Raw genomic sequence first — 27187 nt, forward strand, 5'->3', positions numbered from 1 at the left:
AGATAAGGTGAAAAGGTAGGACAGCTACAAGGGGAGGTGGCTTGGACTGGGTTGGCAGCAGCGTTGGAGCGTTACTGTCAGATTCTGGGTCTGTCATGAAGGTATAGTGAATGTCTTTGAGAATGTGATGGAAGCTAGCAACCATCTCCCCAAAAACTGAACCCTCCACGCTCACATGACCTGTTGCATACAATCTCAGGGTGGTTGTGAACCTCTCTGGAGCCATCCTTGGTGTCCACATGAAAGACACTCATGAGTTTAGGAGTTTTATATTGCGTGGGTGCAGTGCAGCGTGAGTCCTGGCCCATCTCTTTTTAGGCCCAGCTCTGCTCACAATGTATGCCTATTGCCCCCTCTCCCTTCCCTTCCCCTTGCACTGCCCCTTATCTCCCTGCTGGGACATGCTTGGATGGAAAGGCAGAGCCACTGGAGGTGCCTAGGGTTTCCCAGTTCTCCTTGCTCCCTGCTTGGGACACTGCTTCAGTGAGCCGAAATGGCCTGGTGGAGATTCCCCTGTCATGAGCTGCACCCTGGCAGCTCCTCCTGCTATGGGCACTGCAGACACTTGTGGGTCAGCTCAGGTTACAGAAGTGGAAGTGAGTAGTGTAGAACTGGCATGTACCAGGAACCCAATAGAAGTTTGTAGAATCTGCACATACTTTTTTCCATGGTCCTGATAATAGAATGTTGTAGCTATTGGTATATACACTATGCCTTCCCCATTAGACTGTAAGATCTTTGAGGACAAAAGATAGCAACCTTACCTTATTTACATTGGAATAAGAGGTGGAAAGAGGGATCGAAGGAAAGAGAAAGTGTGTGTGGACATCACAGTTTCATTTGGTTCAGGTAGAACCTGTTTTTTTTAACAGGTTAACTAGGCTGAGAGAATATAAAATTAGAGCTGAAGACTCTTGGATGCAATCTGGTAGGAGACGATGATTACAGCACAGCGGGATGGAGAAAGCAAGAATTGACCATATCATTTGAACCCCTGGATCTAGCTGAACCTGAAGCCCCTTCTTGGTTTTGTAAGCCACTAGTTTTTTGTTTTATTCTTTTTTTTTTTTTTTTTTTTTTTTTTTTGAGACAGAGTCTCGCTCTGTCACCCAGGTTGGAGTGCAGTGGCACAATCTCGGCTCCCTGCAAGTTCACGCCATTCTCCTGCCTCAGCCTCCCGAGTAGCTGGGACTACAGGCGCCCGCCACCATGCCCGGCTAATTTTTTGTATTTTTAGTAGAGACGGGGTTTTACTGTGTTAGCCAGGATGGTCTCGATCTCCTGACCTCATGATCCGCCCGCCTCTGCCTCCCAAAGTGCTGGGTTTACAGGCGTGAGCCACCACACCCGGCCTGTTTTATTCTTTTATATTTCCTTCTAATGCTAGTTTGTGCAGTATATCTGTCACTTGTAAATAAGAGTGTTGACTACTACAGAAAGGTAGAAGAAGTCAAGTGAACAGGAGGGAGGGAGAGCAGGAGGAAGGGATGTCTCCAATATGTAGGGGGCACAAGAAAACTTGTGTCAGTTCAGATACAGCAGATCCATCCTAAGATCTCTGCAGCTCCCCTTCTGAGGATCTGGGGCAGCCTCCAGGGTCAGCCCTAGACGAGGGCTTTAGGGAGAGAGGGAGGCTGAAGGTGGCCTCCAGGAGCTTTGGGCCAACAGAAGCCCTGGGCGGTGGAGAGAGGGTTAGTGGAAGCCTGAACAGCAGCTCCTTGTGTTTACAGTAAACAGAGGCGGGTGGCCCAGCCTCCCCTTGGCCCTGAGAGGAGAGGGGAACAGTTGATGGAAAACTCCTCCCTCCGGCCTCTTCTGGGTAATTGAACAGGGGTTGGCTGGTGGGGTGGAGGACACATGGGGCCATGAGGTAGTGCAGATTGTACAGTAGGTAAGAGTCGACGGGGCTGGAGCATGGGCTAAAGAAGAAAGCACCCACCCAAAGGCAGGCACTAATGACAACCACAGAGTGGCTGGCAAAAGCCTGCCTCTCCTCCCTTGGCTTTTTATGTTCTAGGGAAGCCTAACTTCCGTATAAGATAGTGCTACTCTGTTTTCATCTCTTGCTACTCAAGGTATGCTTCCTGAACCAGTGGCATCACTTGGGAGCTCATAGAAGTGCAGAATCTCAGGCATCATCCCACACCTAGTAAATCAGAATCTGTCTTAACAAGCCCCAGGGGGTGATTCTTGTTTGAGATGCACTGTTATACTCCAACGAATAGCATGAAGTAAGGACAGGTGGTTCTACAGCAACACAAATTGGCCCAGGGTATGTATTTAGATGGATTATGAAATATTTGGTGTCAAATGCATTTTTTTGCAAATTAGATCTTATTGGAAATCCACCAAAGGAATTAACTTGTTAGACCAACAGCCGCAGGAACAAAGAAAACTTCCTCTAGGAAGTTTATATTTTTAAAATTAAATTTACTTAAATCGAAGCATGACTGTCATCTAATGTTCCTCACTTGTCATATAGTTTGCATTAGTGGAGCTGTCATAGTTACAGGAGCCATGCTAAGCATTTTACATGCTTGACCTTAGGAAATCCTCACCCAGCCTTAGGAGGTAGGGATTATTCCCATCTGGCAAATGAGCAAATTAAGGAAGACAGGTGACATCACTTTGATTTTTGCATTTCATTTTACCTTTCACTTTTGTTTTATAATCCTTTCCCTATCATCTTCCCCTGACTCCCCACCCTCATCACTGCCAGGTCCTGATACTCAAGTCTTAGGGCCTGCAGGGCTATTGACTTCTGGTGGTTAGGAGAGGCTGATTGTGCAGTGCCTACCACATGCCTGGTGTCTGCTGGAATAAGAGGCCACTGTACTCCCTGCTCTAAGGTGCTCCCAGGACCTTCGTTGTCCTGGACTTCGACAAGGTGACATATCCAGTTAGGTGATGTGTGCAAGTCTGGGGAATTCTGAGCACTAGGAGACAATTCCCCATGGGTCTCCTGTGTCTCTTACCAGCTGGCTGCCTTTGTCTTTACAAGGATGTTTATGTAAGGAGCAGCCTTGGAAGACAGAGACAGATAGTGTCTTTCTCCAGAGCAAAGTGTAGATTTGTTTACTATCCAGAATGTCTCCCTCTAGGGTAAAGGTCAGATAGGCTTACTGCTCAGTATAAAATATTTGGTTTCTCTCATCTTGGTATCCTCTCCTGTCACCTATAAGTGCAAAGTCACCTGGCCCTTTTCACTTCATTCTGTGGGAATTGGGGCAGGGGAAACTGACATAAATATGAACTCACGCTACTTGCTGTGCTTTGAATAATTGTCTTTTGTCTCTGACCCAGGAGTCTTGTATCTTCTGACAGCGTCCGTGAGACTGAAGTAGATAAAATTATTAGCATGAAAGCAGGGTAAAATCTTAGATCCTTCACAATTCTTGACACTAGAGTCTTTTGGTTCATGGAATTAAATATATAACCCCTACTTGGAAGACTAGACTCAGTCCTCTCACTAAGAAGGCTAAAGAAGCTGTCATGGTAGTAGACAGTAGAAAAGCAAGGAGTGTGGAACCAGATGGCCTTGGTTGGAAATCTGGCTCCTGACTTAAGGTGGTGTTTCAGCCTCACTGAGCCTCAGTGTCCTCATAGTAAAACAGGGCTAAAAATTATTCCTGCTTTATAGGACTGTGGTGAAGAGTAAGTGAGATAATGAGATAAGATTAAAGAGTAAGTGATCTACAAATGCCGGGTGTTGTTGTTGCCATTGTCATGATCATTTGGAATCCTCTAGCCAGCCATTTCCCTAGAGGCAGTTACTGAGGGTGCATGGAGCTGGGGACAGTGGCCCTTGACCGTCAAGATCCATTCAGCCCAGCTGTGAGGCATCACCTGCTGTGACCCCAGTTGGTGGTTCAAGGTTATAGTAAACCACCTCACTTCTGTGCTAGGTGTTCTCTGTGGGTCCCTTGCCCCCATTTTTACCATATGTATTAGCCATCTCAGCTGCCAGAACAAAATACCATAGACTGGGTGGCTTAAACAACAGCCATTCATCTTCTCACATTTCTGGAGGCTGGAAGTCTGAGATCAGGGTGCCAGCATGATCAGGTTCCTGGCTCATGGTGTCTTCTCATGGTGCCCTCATATGACAGAGAGAGCGCGCACTAGTGTCTCTTCTCATTAGGGCACTAATCCCCGCCTCATGACCTCAACTAAACCCAGTTATCATCCAAAGGCCTCCCCTCCAAATACCATCACATTGGAGGTTAGGGCTTCAACCCATGAATCTGGGGGGACACCATTCAGTCCACAACATTCTCTCTGCTTCCCCATCCTGCTCAAGCCCCAGGAGGCCGGCTTCCTTGGACTGCACTATCAGGATCCTTTCCCTCTGGCTTCTGGCTGGGTCCAGCCAACTGGTGGCACCAAAAGGAGCTTGAAGGGCCAGAGGAGAGAGAGTTTGGTGCATTTATTATTCGAGGATTTTCTAGGCTACAGGTTGATAGTAGTGGTGCTTCACCATTCAAGGCCACAGTTGTGGCACTGCAGGTCTGTTCTACAGCTACAGACCTGGCTCGGTTCAGGTGATCACTCCCTCCTTTGCCGATTCAGGCCCTGGGGGTAGCAATGGCATCACACAATTAACAACCTGGGTGCCTTCTTACCTTTCTTGGTGTCTGTCCTTAAGCCTGGTCCAGACTTTAGTACGTAGGCCATTAGATTTTCCTGAATGAACTCTTCTGAGTCTGCCATCTGTTTTTGGCCAGGACTCTATGCAAAGGAGACTTCAGGTGCCCCCATCACAGCCTAAGCCCGGAGAGACAGGCATTTACAATCCTGAAAGGGTCTGGGCACAGCTGGGCAGTACCAGAGCAATGCAAGCCTCCCTTCTTTACCGTTGGCAGTGGTTCTCAAATATTTTGTTTTCAGGACCCCTTTACATTCTTAGAAATTATTGAGGCTCTCAAAGAGTTATTAAGTGAATTATACGAATCCGTAGTTACTATATAGAAAAATCATAAACACGATACATGTTAAGACAGTGTTTTATGAAAGATAACTTGATTTTTCCCAAACAAAACAATACATTTTGCAAATCTTTTTAAACATCTGGATTACCAGAGGGTAGCTGGATTCTCATTGGCATCTGCATTCAATCTATTGTAATATGTTGCTTTGGTTGCAGTATAGGAGAAAATATAAGTGGTGCTGCACTGAGTTATTTTGAAACATTGCCTTGTATAATATATTTTTTTAAATAGTTAAGAATACCCCTAATGTCATCAGGAGACTTTAAGTACAAGCTCACAGTGGCAGAAACACATTTTCCAAAATTCTATATATATATTGCATAAAAGCTCTAATTTTGTCAATGCAACAAATTCTGTCAGGTTTTCTTGAGTTGACAAATTTGTTTCATTTTCAAGAATATGTCTGGAATACTCAAGACTGAAAAACCATCGTCATCTGCCAGTTGTTCTTTCAAAGTAAAAATGATGTTCTGCTGAAAGAAGTAGAAAGTTCAGCTCGCATCTCAAGTTGTGGCAAATGTTCTTTGCCTGCAGCCAAGCCAAGTACGCAGTGAAGCTTCATATGCAGCGCGAGTGCTTTTTGCACACTTCCTGTTTCATTACACAGAATATTAAAAACACATGAACTCTGCTTCGTCAAGGGCATTCTAGAGTGAAACTAGCTTTTTTCCCATTCGGGTGAATGGTGAAGAATACAGTGATCACTAGTGCAGTTTGGTGCCACCACCTTGATTCCTGCTAAGCCTTGGCAGTTTTACCTTTCATTGCTTTTGTCCTATTAGTGCAAATGTCAGTAGAGCAAAAAAGTCTTATTATTATCAACATAACATTGATCCTGCAGATCCTCTGCAAAGGTCTTGGTGCCCCCAGAGGTCCTAGAACAACATTCTGAAAATAACTGCTGTACAGTATAGAATATGAAGTAATAGGGAGTGTTGAGCAAACGTTTATTTTGCCCAAAGACCTTTCCTAATCTGGAACTCACTTAAGCCTCTGGAATGTAAGCTCTATGAGAGCAGGCAGTCTTCACTCTCAGAATTTATCAGTGCTTGCATGTGAAATGTCAAAAGAAATTATTGACTTAGAAAGAGGATTTAAATTCAATATAAACCAAGAAATAATATGTGCTTCTGATTTTTTTTAAAGGCTGTCTCTCAGCTAAATGGATGTAACAATGCTTAATGAAAACAGTACCTCTGAGCCTCGGTTTTTTTCATCTGCAAAATGGACTTGATTTAATCCAGTGCTTATCACAACTTTCCATTGAAGAACTTTAAGGAGCAAAGGGAAATGAATGAATATTTCTTGGGGGAGCCAGGAGTAATCTGTATCCAACCTATTTTCTTTTTTGTTGGAGTACATGTGATAATCTAATACATTCATATAATTTGTAAAGGACAAATCAGTGTACTTGGGATATCTATCAGCTTGAATATTTGTCTTTTTAAAATGCCAGAAACATCCCCAACCTATTTTTTGAAATTGCTTGTATTTTAATTTCCACAATTTGGGGGACCTTGTAATTCTAATCCATAAAATATCAGTGTTTAAGAGAAAGCAATGTTTTTAAATAGCAACAGCAAGTTTAAAAAGATCAATGCTATATTTATCCAGATGCAAGGTTGGGTCTCAAAGGTTATGGTATGTGAATTTAAGTAATAGTCCTGAGTTCTGGTGTTGGTTCTGCCACTTCCTCTTTGCATGACCTTGGGCAAGTTATGTTCTTTTGAATCTCAGTGTCCTCACTTCAAAAAATGAGAATAATGTTGATCGCAATTACAATAGTAAAACTATAATCTATAAAAAAGTAGTGCCTCCAGGCTGGGCACGGTGGCTCACACCTGTAATCCCAGCACTTTAAAAGGCTGAGGTGGGCAGATCACCTGAGGTCAGGAGTTCAAGACCAGCTTGGCCAACATGGCGAAACCCCATCTTTACTAAAAATACAAAAACTAGCCAGGCCTGGTGGCACATGCCTGTAGTCCCAGCTACTTGGGAGGCTGAGGCAGGAGAATCGCTTGAACCCAGGGGGCGGAGGTTGCAGTGAGCTGAGATCACACCACGGCACTCCAGTCTGGACGACAGAGCAAGACTGTGTCTCAACAAGAACAACAACAACAACAAAACTAGTGCTTTCAACATGGTGAAACCCCGTCTCTACTAAAAATACAAAAATTAGCTGGGCATGGTGGCGTGTGCCTGTAGTCCCAGCTACTCCGGAAGCTAAGGCAGGAGAGTCACTTGAACCCAGGAGGCAGAGGTTACATGAGCTGAGATCACACTACTGCCCTCTGGCCTGGCGACAGAGAGAGACTCTGTCTCAAAAAAAAAAAAAAATAGTAATAATAATAATGCTTCCAACTCCACAGGTAGAATTCCCGAGAGAAAAAGATAGCAATGTACCTCTGTGTACAGAAGTTCTAAGTGCCATGAAGTCATCTCATCCCTGGCTCCCTACCAAAACCCTTGGATTCTCAGAGCCGGAAGCACCCAGAGATTTTCGCACAGTGTTGCTGGTACCCTAGGATTCCTTAGAGATGCGTCAGCGTCCTGGTGAGCTGTATTAGAGAAGAAAATTATTCTGACATATTAACATGGTGAGGAAGACCTAAATACAGCAAAGACAGAGATTTCTAGCCAATTTCTAGAGTGAGGGGGTCATTGAATGGAAAATTACTAAGAGGAGACATCAGGGATAGGGGATTCTTGCTAAACCAACTTAACAGAATTTCTGCTGAAGGCAGGCCAAAGACTTAAACATCAAAGATGGGGAATGAGAAATTTGAAAAGATAGTGAAGGTGTCCAAATAGCAAGCATGTGGAGATTCTAGGAAAACTGACTTAGCAGGATTTTTGCTACAGTTGGACCAGGAAGGCCAAAGACAAGGCCTAAGGATGAGGCCTGGTTTAAAAGAGGGCACAGAGGAGGCTGTCCAAAGTTTGGTCAAGGACAGAGTTTTAATCAGCTGGGCTTGGACATCTCTTCTCCCCACTTCCCATTCATATGCACCTGATCAGCTCCGTTTGAATCTGTTTTAATTTGAATTCATGGTTCTTCAGGGAAAAACACATTGAGTAAATAGAGAGATATTCTATGTTCATAGAAAGAGCATCTCAATATTGTCAAAATACCAGTTATTTCCAACTTGATCTATAGATTCAATGCAATTCCAAACAAAATTTCAGCAAGTTGGCCAGGAATGGTGGCTCATGCCTGTAATCCCAGCACTTTGGGAGGCCGAAGCAGGTGGATCACCTGAGGTCAGGAGTTCGAGACCAGCCTCGCCAATATGGTGAAACCCCATCGCTACTAAAAAAAAAATACAAAGATACCTGGGCGTGGTGGTGGGCATCTGTAATCTCAGCTACTCGGGAGGCTGAGGAAGGAGAATTGCTTGAACCCAGGAGGCAGAGGTTGCAGTGAGCCGGGATTGCGCCATTGCACTACAGCCTGGGTGACAAGAGCAAAATTCTGTCTTAAAAAAAAAAAAATCAGCAAGTTATTTTGCAGGTATCAGCAAACTGACTTTAAAGTTTATATGGAGGAGCAAAAGGCCCAGAATAGCCAACACAATATTAAAGGAGAAGAGCAAATTCAGAGAATTAACACTATCCAACTTCAAGACTTACTGGAAAAGGATCATAACATTGTGGCATTGGTGAAAGCACAGACAAATAGATCAACGGAACTGAAAAGGGGATCACAGAAATAAACTCACACAAATATAGTCAACTGGTCTTTGGCAAAGGATCACAGGTACTACAAGGGAGAAAAGATAGCCTTGTCAACAAATGGTGCTAGAAAAGTGGATATTCGCATGTAAAATAATAATAATCTAGATGCAAACTTTATACTCTTCACAAAAATTAACCTTGATCATAAACCTAAATGTAAAATGCAAAACAATAAAACTCCTAGAAAATAACATAGAAGAAAATCTAGATGACATTGAGTTTGGTGATAACTTTTTAGATATAACACCAAGGGCTCATGGTAGGGACTACATGGTTATCTATAGGGAGCCTAGTCTTTCCAGATCTTCTAGATATGTCTAGATCCTTTTCAAGCAGAAGCAGGAAATCTCTTTTGTTATGTGAAACCCCTTGATTTTTGAATTATGACAATTCATTAAATATATTTAAAAGACCATATGGGTCAAAGGCAGTGTGGGGGCCGCCATAACGCCTCAATGTGCCTTCTTCTGAAAAGTAGGAAGGATTTATGAATTATGCTGTAGAGATAAATGAAGGCTTTTGAAGATTGTGACAGTCCCAGTAAGTGAGGAGTCTTTGGTCCAAAGCAAACTCTGGCTTTTCCTTCTCTAAAACTAATGTTCAAAAACATTTAAATAAATTTAGTAACTGGGTATACCCAAGGGGATAGATTTCAATATTCAGGCTACATCAGGCTACAAACTAGGCTTTGGTCTAGACAGAAACAGGAAGAGCTTGAGAAAACTCAAGTGAAAGTTAAGAGGCCTTTAATTTAGGGTAGAATTAAAGCTGAACAGCAAAAGATCCAATGCTGAGGATTTTCCACTCAAACCAAAGCAAAGGGGTGAGAAATGGCAAACAAAAGCAAGTCAGTCTCTGGAAGTATTGAGGAAAGTCCATAGAAATGAACCCATCAAAGAAACTTGAACATTAAGAAGAAAAGCTAGGTTGGTGTACCCCCTAATTTAGCCAAGCAACTCCAGCAAAGCTCTAACCTGCTTCACCCTGGCTCTTAGGGGAGGAAGGTTCAAATCCCAGCTCCTCCATCTAGTAGCTGTTGTGATCTATGGCAGTGTTTGAATCTCACTGAACTCTGGTCTCTAGCAGACAAAACGGGAAAGATAACACCTACTGCAAGGGCTACTATGAGAAAGAAGTGAGATAAACACTGAAACTCTCCATTGCTGCGTGCTTACTGTATGTTAGGCACACAATGTCTCACTTAAGCTCATTACTTCAAGTCATCGCCGTTATCGTTGCCATCAGGATGTGTAGAAGCCCCCACATACAAGAGAAACTAAGTTAATGATAAGTGTAATGGTGTCATTTATGGCATCACTATCATTTCTATTACAGGAGATGTGCACACCTCATAGTCCTGGGGTAGGTGGAAGCTTCTCTGAATCACATTATCAACCATCTCAGGAAGCCTGCTGTGAACAATTCCATGACACAAGAATCATCCTCTAAAACATACATAGGCTTTCTTGTCCTTATTCTCTAACCCTTGAATATATTAAGTAGTTTGAAATGAAAATGGATTGTCCTTGTTTTGTAAGTAGATTTGAAGATTTTTCTCCCATATCTATTACCTCTCACACAGTGCTTGCCCAAGTACTGGGCATGTTAATATCTCATAAACAAATTTTGTAAAAAATAAGTTTACTGTGTTTTCCCTTTCCAAAAGCAATTTAGGCTAGTTATAATGAGCTTGGAACCTATAGGCAGGCAGGAAGAAGAAATAAGCTCTGAAGGGCGGTGGGCAATGCTAAGTTGTTCAAGGGTCTTTGGAAGTCAAAATGCAAATCCCAACCTGCAAACTATATGACTGGAGGGGTGGCTGCTTTCTTCACAAAACCCCAGCAAGCTGGAACACATGACTTATTTGGTTTTCAACTACATCTTGCTCAGCTCAGCATGACCTGGGCCTAGCAGAGCACCTGGCAGAAAGGAGATATTTGGTCTGAGCTAACCTCCCCAGCCCAGGGTGAGTCCAGAAATGTTGGGAGCAGGGGAGCTTCTGGTTGCCATAAGAATCTGAATGTGACACTGGCAATTCATGAGCAAGAGCTCACTATGTGAGGGACAGTCCTACACACCCAAATGCCAAGAATGCTGCCCATGGAGAAATACCATGGTTAGTGAAAGTGGCAGTAAAAGGAAACCAGTTGCCCGGGTGCAGTGGCTCACACCTGTAATCTCAGCACTTAGGGAGGCTGAGGTGGGTAGATCCCAAGGTCAAGAGATCATGACCATCCTGGCCAACATGGTGAAACACCATCTCTACTAAAAATACAAAAATTAGCCAGGTGTGGTAGCGCATGCCTGTAATCCCAGCTACTCGGGAAGCTGAGGGAGGAAAATCAGTTGAACCTGGGAGGCGGAGGTTGCAGTGAGCTGAGATTGCACCACTGCACTCTGACCTAGCAACACAGTGAGACTCCATCTCAAAAAAAAAAAAAAAAAAAAAACCCAGAAAGCAATGTGCTTGACAGTAAAACAGAGTTCCATGTTATGAATGCACGGAGTGAGTCTGGAAGATCTTACAGCCCCAAAAGTTAATGGTGGTAACCCTCTGGGCAATGGAATTAGGGGAGCTTCAGAGTCATTTTTTTTTCACTTCGCAAACCTCTGTTGTAATTATTTTTCCTACAAAGATGTTTTGTGATGCATACGATGTGATAAACAAGAAAATAAAGATTGTATTTACTTTCAGATTTTTTTCCCTAAAGATAGGTATTATTGGTAAAGACAGTTGAAATATTGAAGGAAGAAATGACTGAATGCAGTGCTTAATGATTAATGGGGTAATGGATCAACTGAGGGAAACTCTTTTTAGGGGCAGCAGCACCCTCACCCTTCTCCTCATGCTTGAACTCCCTGGGATCTGGAGGGACATAAAGAGTCCTTTGTCTTTCTCCAGGTACCACCAATTCTCCGAGTTTCTGCAGGTGGCTTGTTAGTCACAGAGGTGCAGGTGAAATGGAGAAAGCTGCTTATCAGCCTGGGCCAGTGCAGATGCTATCACTGAGGTCCAGAGCCACACAAGAGCCTCAGTCTGACCTGTGTTTCTCTCCTGTTCCCCCAAGATCCCCCCACGGCCATCTGATAAGACACATTTAGCTGTCTAGTTTGCATGGTCCTGACAATTTTCATTCAAAACATATGCAAATACTGAGGGCAGGTTGCTGAGGACAGAGGTTGTGGCGAAATGCTTCTAAACTTTTAACCAAATGATTCTATTAACCCCAAGAAGAGGAGCCTTTGATTTAGGCCTCAATTTGCATCAAAAGGACAGTTAGGCCTCTGTTCATTTCTACCTCCATCTGGCGGCTTATCTCCTCTCTGGGAAAGGGGAATTAGCAACATGACACAGTGACTTTCCCAGAAGCACTGGGCTTGTTGGCTCCTGGCGAGGTGGCCACTAAAGCCCTCTTCACTCACCAGCTGGGCCCTGTATGAGATGGAGCCTGGGCGGGCTCCAGGCCGGTTCCCATGCCACGGGCCATTGGTCAGAGCCTGTACTTGCCAGAAGCAGTGGCAGGGTCAGCTGGGCGGGCAAGGCATTAGCAAAAAGTGCTGCACTAATCCAGCTGATGAATGAACGCTCTGAAAACAGAACCTTTGGAGTGGTAACTGGATACCTTACCAAGGGAAGCAGGTGATCTCCGGGAAGGCCATGGGGAATTCTGCAGAGGCATTTCCTGCTTCCTCACCCTGGCCTGGTGGTCTCAGGCTACCTTCCAAATCCCAGACAGAACATCTGTTCAGACCAGTGGTCCTGGTGGCAACTGCTTCATGCGCACACAACTTGTGCAGTCACATGGGGGCCTGTGTTTACAAGAACCCTGTCCCTAGTTTGATGCTCTGCTGTTGCTGTCTTGAAATTCCTAATAATTTTTTTTTAAAAGGGACTCCAGAGTTTTAGTTTGCACTGGGTCCCATGAACTATATAGCCAGTCCTAGACCTGGGTTACAGCATGGTACTGACACGGTCCTCCACAATCCTGGGGAAGGCTGAGGTAGCTGCTGTGCCTGAATTTGGCATTCAAGGCCTTTTCCAGCTTAGTTTTCTGACTGCCTTTCTAGTTATCCCCATATCCCACACTCTTGGGAACATGTCACCTTCTGCCAAAGATTCTGCCCCGCTCCTCCCTGCCTTTGCGCTTCTTCTTCCCTGTGCCTGGTTAACCTGTCCCTTTTATCTCTGTGCAGACCCTCTCTCAGGTTTCATGATTGCAGAGGCGAATCTTTTTCTTTCTGAAGATTTTTTTGACAACCTGCAGGCAGAGTTAGTGGCTCCATCTTCTTGACACCTCCGGTTGGAGCTCTTAGTGAATTCCAGAATGATCATGCATCTGTCTCCAGAGAGTCTTATTAAAAGTATTTAACAACTGGTATGGCAGAAGCACCAAACAATCAGACCCAATGGAAGGAGGCCAGGCACAGCCTTGGAGCGGTGTCCCTGCTGGATTTGGGGCCCAGAGTAGGGGCTGTACACCAATCGTTAAGGTGTATTTCAACTTTGAAAAGCAGGTCGCACTCTCCGGGTGTGGCCTGGCTGACCGGAGAGCGCCCCACTCCACCATGACCCTCAGCAGCGGTCGTGTGTGGTTCCTCTGTCTATCCTGGTGTCTAAGACAGGGCTTGGCCAGAGTCAGTGCTCAGAAAAGGAGGATGGATGGGCTGGGGAAAGTCTATGATAATGGGTTTCTTTCTGGCATCCTTCACAGAGGGAGGGAATGATGAGACTGTTTGGAAAATCTGGAGACATTAATCTCTCCAGTTTTCCCCAAGGGCCCTTCTCAGCTAATGAACCCAGCATATTGCAAAGTGTCCTGCAGTGACTGGGAGAAAACAAAAGGAAAAGGAAGCAGTCCCAGGCCACATGCATCCACACAAGACACATAAACACATGTTCACACGCAAGCATGCCCAGTACGTGTGCAAACTTGTATGTACATGCCACTCAAACCCACCACATACTGCACACACCACATACTCCCCGATACACCCTCATGCCTCCTAAAGCCAGGAGCAACCCACGGGATCCAGCGTGTGAGCCAGGTGGGCATCTGTGCTGGGTTAGGAGAATGGCCAGGGGGTGGGGGCTGCATGGATGCTCTAGAGGGAGAGAGGCCCTGGTGCTGGGAGGATTTGGAGAAGAGAGGAGGGAGGCCAAGGGCACAAAGGAGAGAATGGGGCAGCAAGGCTTCATCTGGCTGGGGCAGAGAATGGATCTTAGGAGGCCAGGGAGAAGGAAGGTACAGACAGGCATGTTCTCGTAGGGGGAGGAAGGTGGAGACTCATGTGTGGAGAACCTTCTGCATGCCAGGCATACGCTAGAGGTACTACAGGTATCATCCCTGCTAATTCTTATACCTACCCCATGAGGTAGATGTACATCCCTCACTGCAAGGGGGATGGATCCTCTTATTTCACAAATAAGGCTCAGACCGATGAAGTGACCTGCCCAGGGATCCACATCTGAGGAATGGAGCCCAGGTGCAGACCCAGGTCTGCAGGATTCCAAATCCCCGGTTATGTCCCCCTTGCTGTCCATCTGGTAAAAAGGTGTGTCTTTTGGCCTTTATTCCCACCTGCACTGGGCCACACTTCTTGTCTTCTTAAAGGATGCACCTGAGCAGCCTATCCTCCCCTTTTACATTTCCATGAACTCTAACTGGGAAAGCGTGGGCACTCTATGCAGGGCAGGGGATCGAGGCCAGCCCCCGGCTTCTCAGCCTCAGCACTACTGACACTTGCAGCCAGATCATTCTTCATTATGAGGAGCTGCCCTGTGCCTTGTAAGATGTTTAGCATCTGTCTTAGTCCATTCGGCTGCAATACAAAAACACCACATAGCTGGTGGCTTCTAAACAACAGAAATGTATTTCTCCCAGTTCTGGAGGCTAGAGGTCTGAGATCAGGTTGCCAGCATGGTCAGGTTCCCACGAGGGCCCTCTTTGGGGTTGCAAACTACTGACTTCTCTTTGTATCCATACACGGTGGAGAGCGAAAGAGAACACTGTGGCCCCTTCTTATAACGGTACTAGTCCCAATTATGAGGGCTCCCCGTCATGACCTAATCACCTTCCGAAGACCCCACCTCCTAATACCATCACATGAGGGGTTAGGTTTTCAACACAGGAATTTCGGGGGAACACAAGCATTCAGTCCCTAGCAACAGCATCCTTGGCTTCTACCCACTAGATGCAAGTAGCACCTTCCCTTTTCTAAACACCCAGTTGTGACAATCAAAAATTTCTCTAGACATTGCCAAATGTCCCCTGGAGGGAAATTCACTCTCAGTTGAGAACTGCTGGGCTGGAGAGATAGCTGGTTGGGAGGACACAGAGGGGATTTCCAAGTCTTTGGCTCCTTCTACAAAGATTTGTCAGCTCTCAGGTAAGCATCTGTCCTTCTGGCCTAGGTGCTGATGAGTCAGGCCGAGTGGTGGGGGCTGGACAACATGACCTCTGGAGGGCCTTCTGCATGGGCCCAGCAGATCTGGCAGGGGGCCAGTCCCGCCCTCCCCCAGGGGTGACTGGGGCCCCGTAGAGATACTTTGTCCAACAGCTCCCTTCCGCCAGTATACCCAGGACGTGCAGACCCAAGGGCCAATTATAAAAATGAAAAATCCAGGTCTCGGCCTCAAATGAGTAGTTTCCTTTGGCAATTTGATTCTCTTGTAATGAGTGCCTAGTCACCAAGGAATCCCAGGAATGTGGCCTTGATAATGAAAATAGGTGCCTGGCCCAGAGGGGCCCACTCACTGGACTGGCAGACAGGCCTGAGCAGGTAGCCTCCAAATCTCAAGCAGCAGTTCCCCTGCTGAGCAGGGGCACTTGCTGAAATTGGCTGTCCCCACTCAGCCCTGGGACTGTTTCCATATCCCCGTTTCCAGCTGCCTGGCTGCAGCACCCACCTCCTGAAAAAAGCAAGAATCCTTATGAATGCCTGGCTCCATATCAGGAAAAACAAAACGTAACCCAGCCTCCAACCTAACATTTTTTGATTGTTTACTCTTTCATTTAATATCCCAACAATGATACTATTATTATCCCCATTTTACAGACAAAGGAGTTGAGGCACAGAGAGGTTAAGTCACTCACACAAAGACTCAAAGCTGGAAAGTAGAGTTGCTGAGATCTGAACCTGGGCGGCTGTCTTTGGAGTTGGTACTCTTAAGAAATGCACTTCTGGGATTACAGGCTTGAGCCACCGAGGCGGGTGGATCACCTAAAGTCAGGAGTTCAAGACCAGCCTGACCAGCATGGTGAAACCCTGTCTCTACTAAAAATACAAAAATTAGCCAGGCATGGTGGCAGGTGCCTGTAATCCCAGCTACTCGGGAGGCTGAGGCAGGAGAATCGCTTGAACCCGGGAGGCGGAGGTTGCAGTGAGCCAAGATCATGCCATTGCACTCCAGCCTGGGCGATAGAGCAAGACGCCATCTCAAAAAAAACAAAAAACAAAAAACAGGCCCCAGTGTGTGATGTTCCCCTTCCTGTGTCCAAGTGTTCTCATTGTTCAATTCCCACCTATGAGTGAGAACATTCGGTGTTTGGTTTTTTGTCCTTGCGATAGTTTGCTGAGAATGATGGTTTCCAGCTTCATCCATGTCCCTACAAAGGACATGAACTCACCATCTTTTATGGCTGTATAGTATTCCATGGTGTATATGTGCCACATTTTCTTAATCCAGTCTATCATTGTTGGACATTTGGGCTGGTTCCAAGCTTAAAGTATAATATAAATATATATATATATATATATATATATAAAGTATATAATATATATATACACATATATGTATGTGTATATATATATTATATATATATTTTATATATATTATATATATATTTTATATATATTATATATATATTATATATATTATATATTTTATATATATAAAGTATATAATATATATTATATATATATTATATATATTATATATTTTATATATATAAAGTATATAATATATATACACATATATGTGTATGTGTACATATATTATATATGTATATATATTATATATGTGTATATTATATATGTATATATATTATATGTGTATATTATACACATATATATATTATATGTGTATATTATACACATATATATATTATATGTGTATATTATATATGTATATATTATATATGTGTATATTATATATGTATATATTATATATGTATATTATATATATATATGTGTGTATATATATATATATATATATATATATATATATATATAAGCAAAACAAAACTGCACTTCCACTGCAAAGTGACCAAGGTATTTGGTCCCCCAGGGCTAAAACCTTACTATATCCTGTAGAAAACAAGGATCTTGGAGGAATTGAGGAAAAAGAAGTACTACTTGTCTGGCCTGGTCAGGGAAGCCCACCTTCTCTGGGGCTCCTCCTGAGGTCCTGAATCTTTTGTTTTACTACAAAATAGCATGTCCCAATTTCAGGATGCCAATCCCCAGAAATCAGTAGAATGAGGTGGTTTAGGGCACTGGCTTGAGTCCCGAGGGACTAGAGATGCAGGACTACCTATGCTAGCCAATATGTGCCGTCAGGCAAGTGACTGAACACATCAGTGTCCTCATCTGTAAAGTGGAGAGAACAACACTGACTTCATAGCATCATGACACTTAATGAGAGAGTGAACATGAAGCTTGGCGTCCAGGGGCTCTGCAGACATCTTGACTACTATTTTGGTGAATGATGTGGGTGATCACCTAATGCCCTTGGAAGTGAGATGCCACCGTGTCACTAGCGCAGGTTGCCAAACTTCTCTGGGACTCAGTTGGCTCACCTGTAAAATAGAGGCAAGAAGGAGATCCCATTTCAGGGCCCAGGGCTGGAAGTGGAATATGCAGGGAGTGTCAGGGGGTGAGGATGGCAAGTGCAAAGGCTCAGAGGTGAAAACAACATTGGCTGGCTCAGGATTCCAGGCATTTCAGGATACTCAGAGAGGGACGGCAGGTGGGCACTCGTTAGAGCTGAGACTACAGGATGGGCAGGCTCCAATTTTGAGGCTGAAATCCTCTCCTGGCTTCTGAAGCCCAGGGACGTTGGAGGGACAAGGTTCTGACATCAGCTGAAATGAGTGTTGACTGTGCCCTTTTGTTCCCAGCACCCCTGGGGCTTAGAGCTGGGTTCTCAGAGGACTGAAGATTAGCAGAGGGAAGGAAACCGCTTGGCTGGGCTGGGAGGAAGATAATTCGAGGGTGCAAGGCCCCAGGGCAGTACCTCCTCCTCCTCCCCTGTACCCTGGTCCCTTCTCACACACACACACACACCATTATGTGGCACTTACAGTGGGCTGATTGTGAGCGCCAAGGTCCCAGGGCAGGGGCCGGGCTAGAGCAAAATTCTACTAATAATAGCCACTCTTCATTAAGGGATTGCTGCACACCAGCTGCAAAGCTAAGGACTTCCCCAGCTTTATCTCACTTAATCCTTACCAGGGCTCTGCAAGGTATGGATGATGCTCCCTCTTTCATGAGGAACTAAGGTTCAGAGAGGCTGAGCAATCTGCTCAAGGTCACACAGCTGCCAAGTGCCAAACCAGGGTCCAGCCACGGATGATCCAATCCCAAGGCCTTCACTAGTGTGCTCTCTGTAGCTCTTTCAAAGGGCTGTTCCCTTAAACAGGCGATGGAAGTAGGGTGGAAACCCCTAAACCTCCTTTTCAAGCTCCCTTAAGAGTTGATCCCTTTTCAAGTCCAGTTAATTCAACATTTAAGTGAGTGATTTCCATAAACACTGTTTTTTACATTCAATACTGTAAGATATGTCACCTATTTGAAGATGCACCATTGGTTTAATGGTGACTTCCAGAGAGGAAGTATAAAGGAAGAGCACATTAGCATAATGTGCTCGGATTTCTCCCACTTTACATCATGGGAACACGAGCATCTTAGAATGGAGGAAATGTTGGGTCAGACTCTGTTAAACACCAGTGACAAAAATACGAAGAATAAGGCTCATGGGCAAATTCATGCTCCAGCTGTTCTTTCAAATAGCCGATACATTTAGTAGCTACTTTTTATTAAAATGTCATTTACATAGAGTGTAATCTACATATATTAACTGAGTTCTTTCATACGTCTACACCCACGTAGTCACCATCTCTTCAATGAATATTTATTAAGCACTATTTTTCAAAGGCCAGAAATACAATTAGGAGCATCATCAGCAAGGTCTCCTTCCTCAATGCAGTGGAAAGTGCAGGGAGGCAGAAAGATGAAGTACACAAAGACCTCCACAAAATTATTGCAATTGTGCTGGTATTATGAGAAAACCAAGCAGTGCACAGAGATCAAGAAGAAAGAAAAGGAGCCTCCATTTTAAATAGGGTGGTCAGGGAGAGTCTCTCTTGCACAGGAAGCTGGAACCTGAAAAATCAAAGTGTGGTGTCCCCAGGGAAAAACATCCCAGGCAGAGAGAACAGAAAGTGTGCAGTTGCTGAGAAGGCAGAGAGCTGGCACTGGAGAAGACTCATGTAACTGGTGTGTGCCATAGGGGCATTGGTGTTATGGGCAGGAGATCAGAGAAGGCTTCATGAGGTGGTCACTTCCCACTGCCAGGTCAGCTGGACATGGGAAGGGCATTCCAGGGAGGGCACTGTGTGTCCGAGGGCACAGTAGTAGAAAGTAAGGATGCTTGTTCAAGTGCCTTCCCAGGGCCCTACCTGGCTGGAACCCAGAGGAAAAGGGGACACAGAGAGGAGCCGGGTGGGAAGTGTGACCAGTGATGCAGAAGAGGCACCCACAGACTTGTCCCTGGTGGGTACTAAGGGAGTTCAGATATTATCCAGAAAGCAATGCTTCAAAAAGATCCTCCATGCAGTATGTAAAGCAAATTGGAGACATCACAGACGTGGCATAGGATTAGGCCCCAGAGGCACCAGGAGGTCTCTGAAAACTGCAGCGGATGGGTCTCCTGTGAGCATCACAGTGTGTACAAAGAGTCCTATAGCACCTGTGTCTGTTCCTGCTGCCCTATTTGAAGAAAGGTGCTGTGTTTTATTTTTAGATCCATGGTGCCTGGACATAGCAGGTGCTCAGGAATAACTGAATGAGTGGATTCCCATCTCACATGTGCTCTTACCATCCCCTCTCCCCAATCCATCCCCAGACACAGTGTCTCCTCCCTGAAAGCACTCAACACCCCAGATGCCCAGCCCACCCCCACCTCACCCAGGTGTACACAAAACCCTTACTGGTCACAGCGTTGAGACACGCTTCTGCTCGAATCTTGGCTCTGTTGCATACTTGCAAGCTAGCGAACCTCTCTGAAGCTCAATTTTCCTATTCTTTTAAGTGGGGGGTAATAACCGTGCAAACTCCCAGGGTTGTGGAGAAGATTCAACAAGTGAATGCACACTTCCTGGCCACAGCGAGCTCTTGTTAGGAAAGTAAGATGCCAGGGTGAGCTGTAGGCCTTCCTCGTCCAGTCCTGGCCTCCCACTGCCACCCACAACAGAGCAGAATCCACCGGGAAGGCAGAAGCACAGGCTGTGGACATTGGTATATGATATCTCTGTCTCCTGTGTCTAGTACTACAGGCTGGCAGTTTTTTCAAAACTGGTATTAATCTGCAAATCAATCCAAGTGATATAATAAGAATGAGACTATCTATATACCCCCAGAAGCCAGGACTCAATCAAATGCTTCTATTTTTGAAAGAAGGCCTCTGAGCAACTTTTCTTAGGACTATATTAAGACTAACAGGCTGGTCGCTCCTCACCATCACCTCCCGCCAGTCCTTGAAAGCCTCCCTGGCCTGAGGTGAGTGATCCAAGATGTGTGGGTCTTCCTTGGGCCAGTAGGGGGGCCCAGGGCTGAGCTGCGGTCACCAGAGATCCAGAGGTGGGAGAGAAGGTGGATCCTCATGTGGCTTCTGCATACAAGTCACATGAAGTGTCAAATGATGGACTGGTGCTAAAACCCTCAAAGCTGAACCCCCAGCTCATCCAAATACATGTGCACATTACAGAGACAGACATTTAAGGATCCTTTGGGATGAGAGAGGCAGGGTTTAAATACCAACCTTGCCCCTTATTTGCCACGTGATTTTGGAATATCAGTTGGGATTGAGGTAACGCGCAAATTAAAAAAGGACCCAAATAATAGTGACTAAATAAGATAGAAATAAATGTCTGAAAGGCAGCAGTCCATGACCGATATGGCAGTCCTTATTGCCGGGAACCTGAGCTCTGCCCTGCATAGATCTTCCCAAAGATCTTGCACCTCAGAGAGCACGATAGCTGCTGAAAATCCAGCCCTTATGCTCACATTCTAGCAGGCAGAAAGAAGGAGCAAGAAAGGGGAAATCTTCCCCTCCTAGCTCCTTTTAAGGACACTTCCTGGAACCGTATACATCACCTCAACCCAAACCCCATTGGCCAGCCTTAATCACATGACCACATGTGGCTGCAAGGGAGCACCTTAGGAAAGGTCATTACTCTGGTTGGCCATGTGTCCAGATAAGAATCAGAGAGTCTAGCACTAAGGAATAGGGAAGATCATATATTGAGGGACAGCTGGCAGCCTCTGCCACCATGGGGAAAAATCACATCCTCTCTGATCTCTGCTTTTTTAATCTGTAAAATTGGATTAATAATAGTATTCATAGGGTCATTATGAGAATGAACTGAGATTCTGTAATGTACCAAGCACATTTCCTGGACTATGGTGAGTGCTCACTATCTTTCAAGAGATACTCACATTATTGTGACTCATGACTCACACCTTTGAATATCTGCAATAAGAACCAGCAGAATTGCCCCTTCAAAACTCATCTCAGGCTGATTTAATGTTGTGTTATCTTAATGGCAATACCTGGTTTGCAAGGGGGACAGGGAAGGAACTCATGGAGGCATCACGGCTGGGTTGTCATTATCCCTCTTTAACAGATCAGCACAGTGAGGTGCGCAAATGTAAAAGACAGATGCAAGGTTACCTAGTTAAAAGAAAAAGCTAGACTTTGAGCCTGGTCTTCTCTCAAGCCTGGGCACCTAACACTGCATTATACTGCCACTCTTCTGTGAATACCATGGGCAAGCATGCTTGTGCACAGGAGATTCCAATGGGAAAGGCTTGTCTTGGAAGACCATGTTTCATGCTGCAGGAATTTTCATAGCCAACCCTGTGGGCAGGATGCTGCCCCAACACCCTCCACCTGCAGATGAGCTCGGGCTCCACATCCAACGTTCTCTGTGGAAGCCTGCGGCCCCTAGGCCATGGTGGGAGCTGCGCCTCCCAGTGGGATGGGGGTCTTCTGGTGGTCACCAGCCACCACGCTCCTTGGCACACAGTGCTGCAGTGCAGGTTTGCTCCGGTCCCAGCCTGAGTCTTGTGTGGGTAATTGCTCAGCACTATTGTTAGGGTGTGACGTCACAGGGCCATACTTTTTCACAATTGCTACCTGTGGGTGCTGGTGCTGTGGCTGAAGTTCCGGGTTGGCTGAGATACCCAGAAGGAACCACAATTGCTCAGGGGCCTTCCACCTACAGGAGCCAAGGAAGCCAAGCCAAGGACCTCAGCCAAGCCTGGCACCAACTCTGTCCACGAGGAGGGTTTGGTTGAGCTCTGGATACTCATGCGCCATGAGACCTCAGCCCGAATGCAGAGGGTGCAGGCCCAGACTCTCTTTGCAGTTGTGGCCTAGAAAGCTCTGAAAGACCTGCAGGACGGTGGGTTAGAGGGACTGTAGGGGTATGGAAGGAAAGGTCTGCTTCTGAGAGTCCTTCTTTGGGCTCTTGTCCTCAACTATCTCCTGGCGGCTCAGCCTGGCTGAAGAATAAGGTGCCAGGAGTGGGAGGGAAGAGGAGTCCCAGGGAATTGGGGAAAGCTGAGGCTAAAGTATCCGCCAGGATTCCATCGTGTGTGTGTGTGTGTGTGTGTGTGTGAGAGAGAGAGAGAGAGATGTATTTAGGCAGGATTTGATGCTGCAGCCTTGGGGCAGGGAGACATCTTCTATATGCTATGATGTGTACCCACAGTCCCTGGCATTTAGAGCTGGTCATGCTTCTGAGCTGTGGGACAATTTCTATCCAAAGCCAGCCTTGGTCTGGGCTTACCTACTCCTTCTGTGCCCACCATCCCACCTCCTTTCTGTGTCCTGCACCCCCTCTGGCCAGCACTCATCAATGTGTCCTCTCTGACCTGGTTAAACTGCAAACTCCTTGAAGGCAGAGGCCATGCATTAGCACAGCACCTGGTATGTAGTAGCAGCAGCTCAACGATGGCAAAAGAATAAATTCTCATCTGGAGGCTGTCCTGGTGTATCTCTCTTCACCCTCACCCTCTTGACCCTCTGGCAGATCACATACCCCTGCAGGACAGGCGTGCTGACAATCTTTGGTACAAAGCAGGCCTGGGGATGAATGGTGGTTCTGACATTTACATGCAACCTGTTTACGGAAAAAAAAAGTTGTGATTGATTGATAGTGTCATTCACTTATTTTTTTTTCTTCACTTGCCCATTCAATGAATTCTCATGAGGTACCTATGTATCCAGGCTCAGGTGCTGGTGCTGGGTTCACACAACAGAGAACAGGCTATGATCTCTGCTTGTAATGAATTCACCATTGGAAAATGACCTCACAGCACATCTCAAGGGCAGCGACTGCAGGCTATGAGAGGAGCAGGGCAGGGACACCTAACCTAACAAGGAGAGGAGCATGTGGCTTCTTGCTAGACATGGCAGCTGAGCAGAGCCTAGACGATGTGTGAGAATCATCCAGGACACGTCCAGGGAGCAGAATAAGGCTGGCAGGGAGAAGACAACATAGGAAAGGGGTCTGTTGAGTCCTGTCAGGGCAGCCCTGGAGTCCAGTGTATGGCAGGGGAGAGATGTCCCAGTGGAACAGTTCTTTGATGCTCTGGCTGGGAATTGGGTGTTTTTCCTCCATGACTTTTCAGCATCCAAGCCCCCTGCTCATCTGGTTCTTGCCATAAATAGTTTACCTTGTGCCAGGTTGAAATGAGGCCTCCCTCCTCAACTCCCCCCCGTTCCTCCCCTCTTTCCCCCTGGTTTGGCACATACCTCCTTCAGGGAGCCTCAGCCAAGTAGGGAGGGGCCTGAGGGAGGCAGGAAGGATGGTGTGGACAACCACAGCAACCTGGGAAATGCCAAGCTCTCCTCGTCCACAGAAATCCATGCCTGTCAAATGCAAGCTTAGGTGCCCTGCCTTGCTGTTTCCATCTGTAAAGTGGGGGTTAGATAACCACACTTCAATTAAATGCAACCTAACACCTATTTATTGAGCTTCGTTTACGTGCTAGGCACTAGGTTAGTTCCTGGGGGGTCAGAAGTGAACGCAAACATAGTTTCTACCTCACTGAGGTCTCAGGGTGTCTTCTTCTAGTTCACTGCTTGGCCAAATCCTATCATCTTTCAGCTTAAGTGTTTCTTCCTCAAAGGGGCTTCCTGACCTCTAATCTGCAGTAGAGCCTTGCTTCTCTTTGGTAGCATTCCTTCTTCCCATTAGAGTTTGTAGTTATATCTTGATTTTGGTTGAATATCTTTACAATCCTGTCCCCTTCAGTAGGCCATGTCCCATGGGACATTGGTTTAACATTTCATTTCTTGAGCTTGGCACATAACTGATCCAGCTAAAAAATATTTGTGAATAAATGAAAGAATTGGGGAAGACAGATGTTAAATAAGTGATTTCAAGTGGGAGGAATGTTCTCTCTACAAAGAAAACTTCCCTGGGGCTGCTTCCCTTTAGGATCTCCTGAGGTTACGTTCCCACCAGTGGTGTGGCTAGCTGCTTCTTCTTTAGGGCAGAGACTGTCTTATGGGACCCAGCAAGGTGCCTAGAAGAGCCAGTATTCAGAATACTGACTGAGTGCCACCATGTGCCAGACATCGTGTTAGGCCCTTTCTGATACATTCTGTCTTTTAGTTTTCACTCAATGGCCCCTTGCACAGTTGAGATATTGAGGATTTTCCATAACTGGCACTCCATAGAAGTTTATAGTTTGATGAAATCACTCGGGTTGATCTAGTCTCGAGATTATAAAAGGTTAGGTTGGCAAAGCCTGCGTGCTGTCCTCTCGCTCTCCTTCCCAGACAGCACAAGCTTCACAACTCGCTCCACCTTCTACACCAACTACCAGTCCCTGGGCTCCCTCCAGCCTCCCAGCTACGGCACCTGGCTGGTCAGCAGCGCAGCCAGTGTCTATGCAGGCGCAAGGGGCTCAGGCTTCCGGATCTCTATGTCCCACTCCACCAACTTCCAGGGTGGCTTGGGGTCTGGGGGCCTGGCTGCAGGGATGGCCGGGGGTCTGCAGAGAATAGGAGGCATCCAGAATGAGAAGGAGACCATGCAAAGCCTGAATGACGGCCTGGCCTCCTACCTGCACAGAGTGAGGAGCCGGGAGACTGAGAACCAGAAGCTGGAGAACAAAATCTGGGAGCCCATGGAGAAGAAGGGACCTCAGGTCAGAGACTGGGGCCATTACTTCAAGACCATTGAGGACCTGAGGGCTCAGATCTTCGCAAATACTGTGGACAATGCCCGCATCGTTCTGCAGATCAACAATGCCCGTCTTGCTGCTGATGACTTTAGAGTCAAGTATGAGACAGGGCTGGCCATGCGCCAGTCTGTGGAGAGCGACATCCATGGGCTCCACAAAGTCATTGATGACACCAATGTCACTCGGCTGCAGCTGGAGACAGAGATCGAGGCTTTCAAGGAGGAGCTGCTCTTCATGAAGAAAAACCACAAAGAGGAAGTAAAAGGCCTACAAGCCCAGATTGCCAGCTCTGGGTTGACTGTGGAGGTAGATGCCCCCAAATCTCAGAACCTCGCCAAGATCATGGCAGACATCCAGGCCCAATATAAGGAGCTGGCTCGGAAGAACCAAGAGGAGCTGGACAAGTACTAGTCTCAGCAAATTGAGGAGAGCACCACAATGGTCACCACGCAGTCTGCCGAGGTTGAAGCTGCTGAGGTGACACTCAATGGAGCCGAGACATACAATCCAGTCTTTAGAGATCGATCTGGACTCTATGAGAGATCTGAAGGCCAGCTTGTAGAACAGCCTGAGGGAAGTGGAGGCCTGCTAGGTCCTGCAGATGGAGAAGCTCAACGGGATCCTGCTGCACCTGGAGTCAGAGCTGGCATAGACCCGGGCAGAGGGGCAGCTCCAGGCCCAGGAGTACCAGGCCCTGCTGAACATCAAGGTCAAGCAGGAGGCTGAGATCGCCACCTACCACTGCCTGCTGGAAGACGGTGAGGAATTCAGTCTTGGTGATGCCCTGGACAGCAGAAACTCCATGCAAACCACCCAAAGACCACCACCCACAAGAGAGTGGACGGCCAAGTGGTGTCTGAGACCGATGACTCCAAAGTTCTGAGACATTAAGCCAGGAGAAGCAGGGTCCACTTTGGGGAGCAGGAGGCCAATAAAAAGTTCAGAGAGCAAAAATAAATAAATAAATAAAAGGCTTGCATTTCATGGGCCATCATCTTTTTGTGTGTGTGCATCAACTAATTTGAGCACTATGCTGAGAAAGATTCTGTGGCTGTAGTGGGCTGGAGGTGGCCCCCAAGACATATGTCCATGCCCTAACCCTTGAAGCCTGTGAATGGGAACTTATTTGAGTGTAAGAATTGGAAAATGTGAAAACTCGCGTTTGCAGATGTAACTAAGTTAAAGATCTTGGGATGCACTTATCTGGGTTCCCCAGGTGGACCCTAAAATCAATGACAAACGTCCTTTTAGGAAACAGAAGAGGAGAAGACATGGACACAGAGAAGGGGAGAAGGCCACGTGATAACAGAAACAGAGATGGGAGTTATCAGCCACGAGCCAGAATGCTGTGAGCACCAGAAGCTGGAAGAGGCCAGAACAACTCCCTGTGGAGCCTCAAGAGGGAGCTTGGCTCTGTTGACACCTTGGTTTTGGACATCTGGCCTTCAGAACTATGACAGAATAAACTTCTGTGTTTCAAGCCAGCCGGTTTGTGACAATTTGTTAAGGCAGATCTAGGAAACTAATCCAGTGGCCTCTCAGCTTGATGGGAAGCAGCACCCTGGTAGATTCTATGCCTGTGTGGGCAAGGGAGGCCAGATGGCAGGGCATGTGCTAAGGATTGGATGTGTTTGACTTGGATCGACCAGGTCTTCTGGCTGAGGCTTCCTCTGTGTAAGCAGACACCAGATCACTCCATCACCGAGTGATTCAGCATTAAATGGTGCATAGATGGAGCAGGATAGAGTTCCTTTGTGGGAGTGGGAGGAGGGGTGTGGGGAGCAACGGCAACACCAGTAGCTTTGTCATCATTGGCTGAATGATAATGAAGGGGGACAACATTTGGGGAACCTGGAGAAAGTAAAGACGGTGGCTGGTCATCTTTTTCATCCCCCTGCCTGCTGCCTGTAGGTAGGACCACTGTGAATTGTGAATCATCCAGGAACATGGCGGGGAAGACATCCTGGCTAGGGGTTCTGCTTCTG

At 46.3% G+C, this 27187-nt stretch overlaps 1 pseudogene; it reads left to right on the top strand.

Annotated features, from left to right (window-relative positions):
* Positions 1-493: 493 nt before the first annotated feature.
* Positions 494-26093, top strand: LOC129485710 (keratin, type I cytoskeletal 18-like; annotated as a pseudogene).
* Positions 26094-27187: the final 1094 nt, after the last annotated feature.

Source organism: Symphalangus syndactylus, chromosome 7 (assembly GCF_028878055.3).
Source record: "Symphalangus syndactylus isolate Jambi chromosome 7, NHGRI_mSymSyn1-v2.1_pri, whole genome shotgun sequence".
Taxonomy (NCBI): domain Eukaryota; kingdom Metazoa; phylum Chordata; class Mammalia; order Primates; family Hylobatidae; genus Symphalangus; species Symphalangus syndactylus.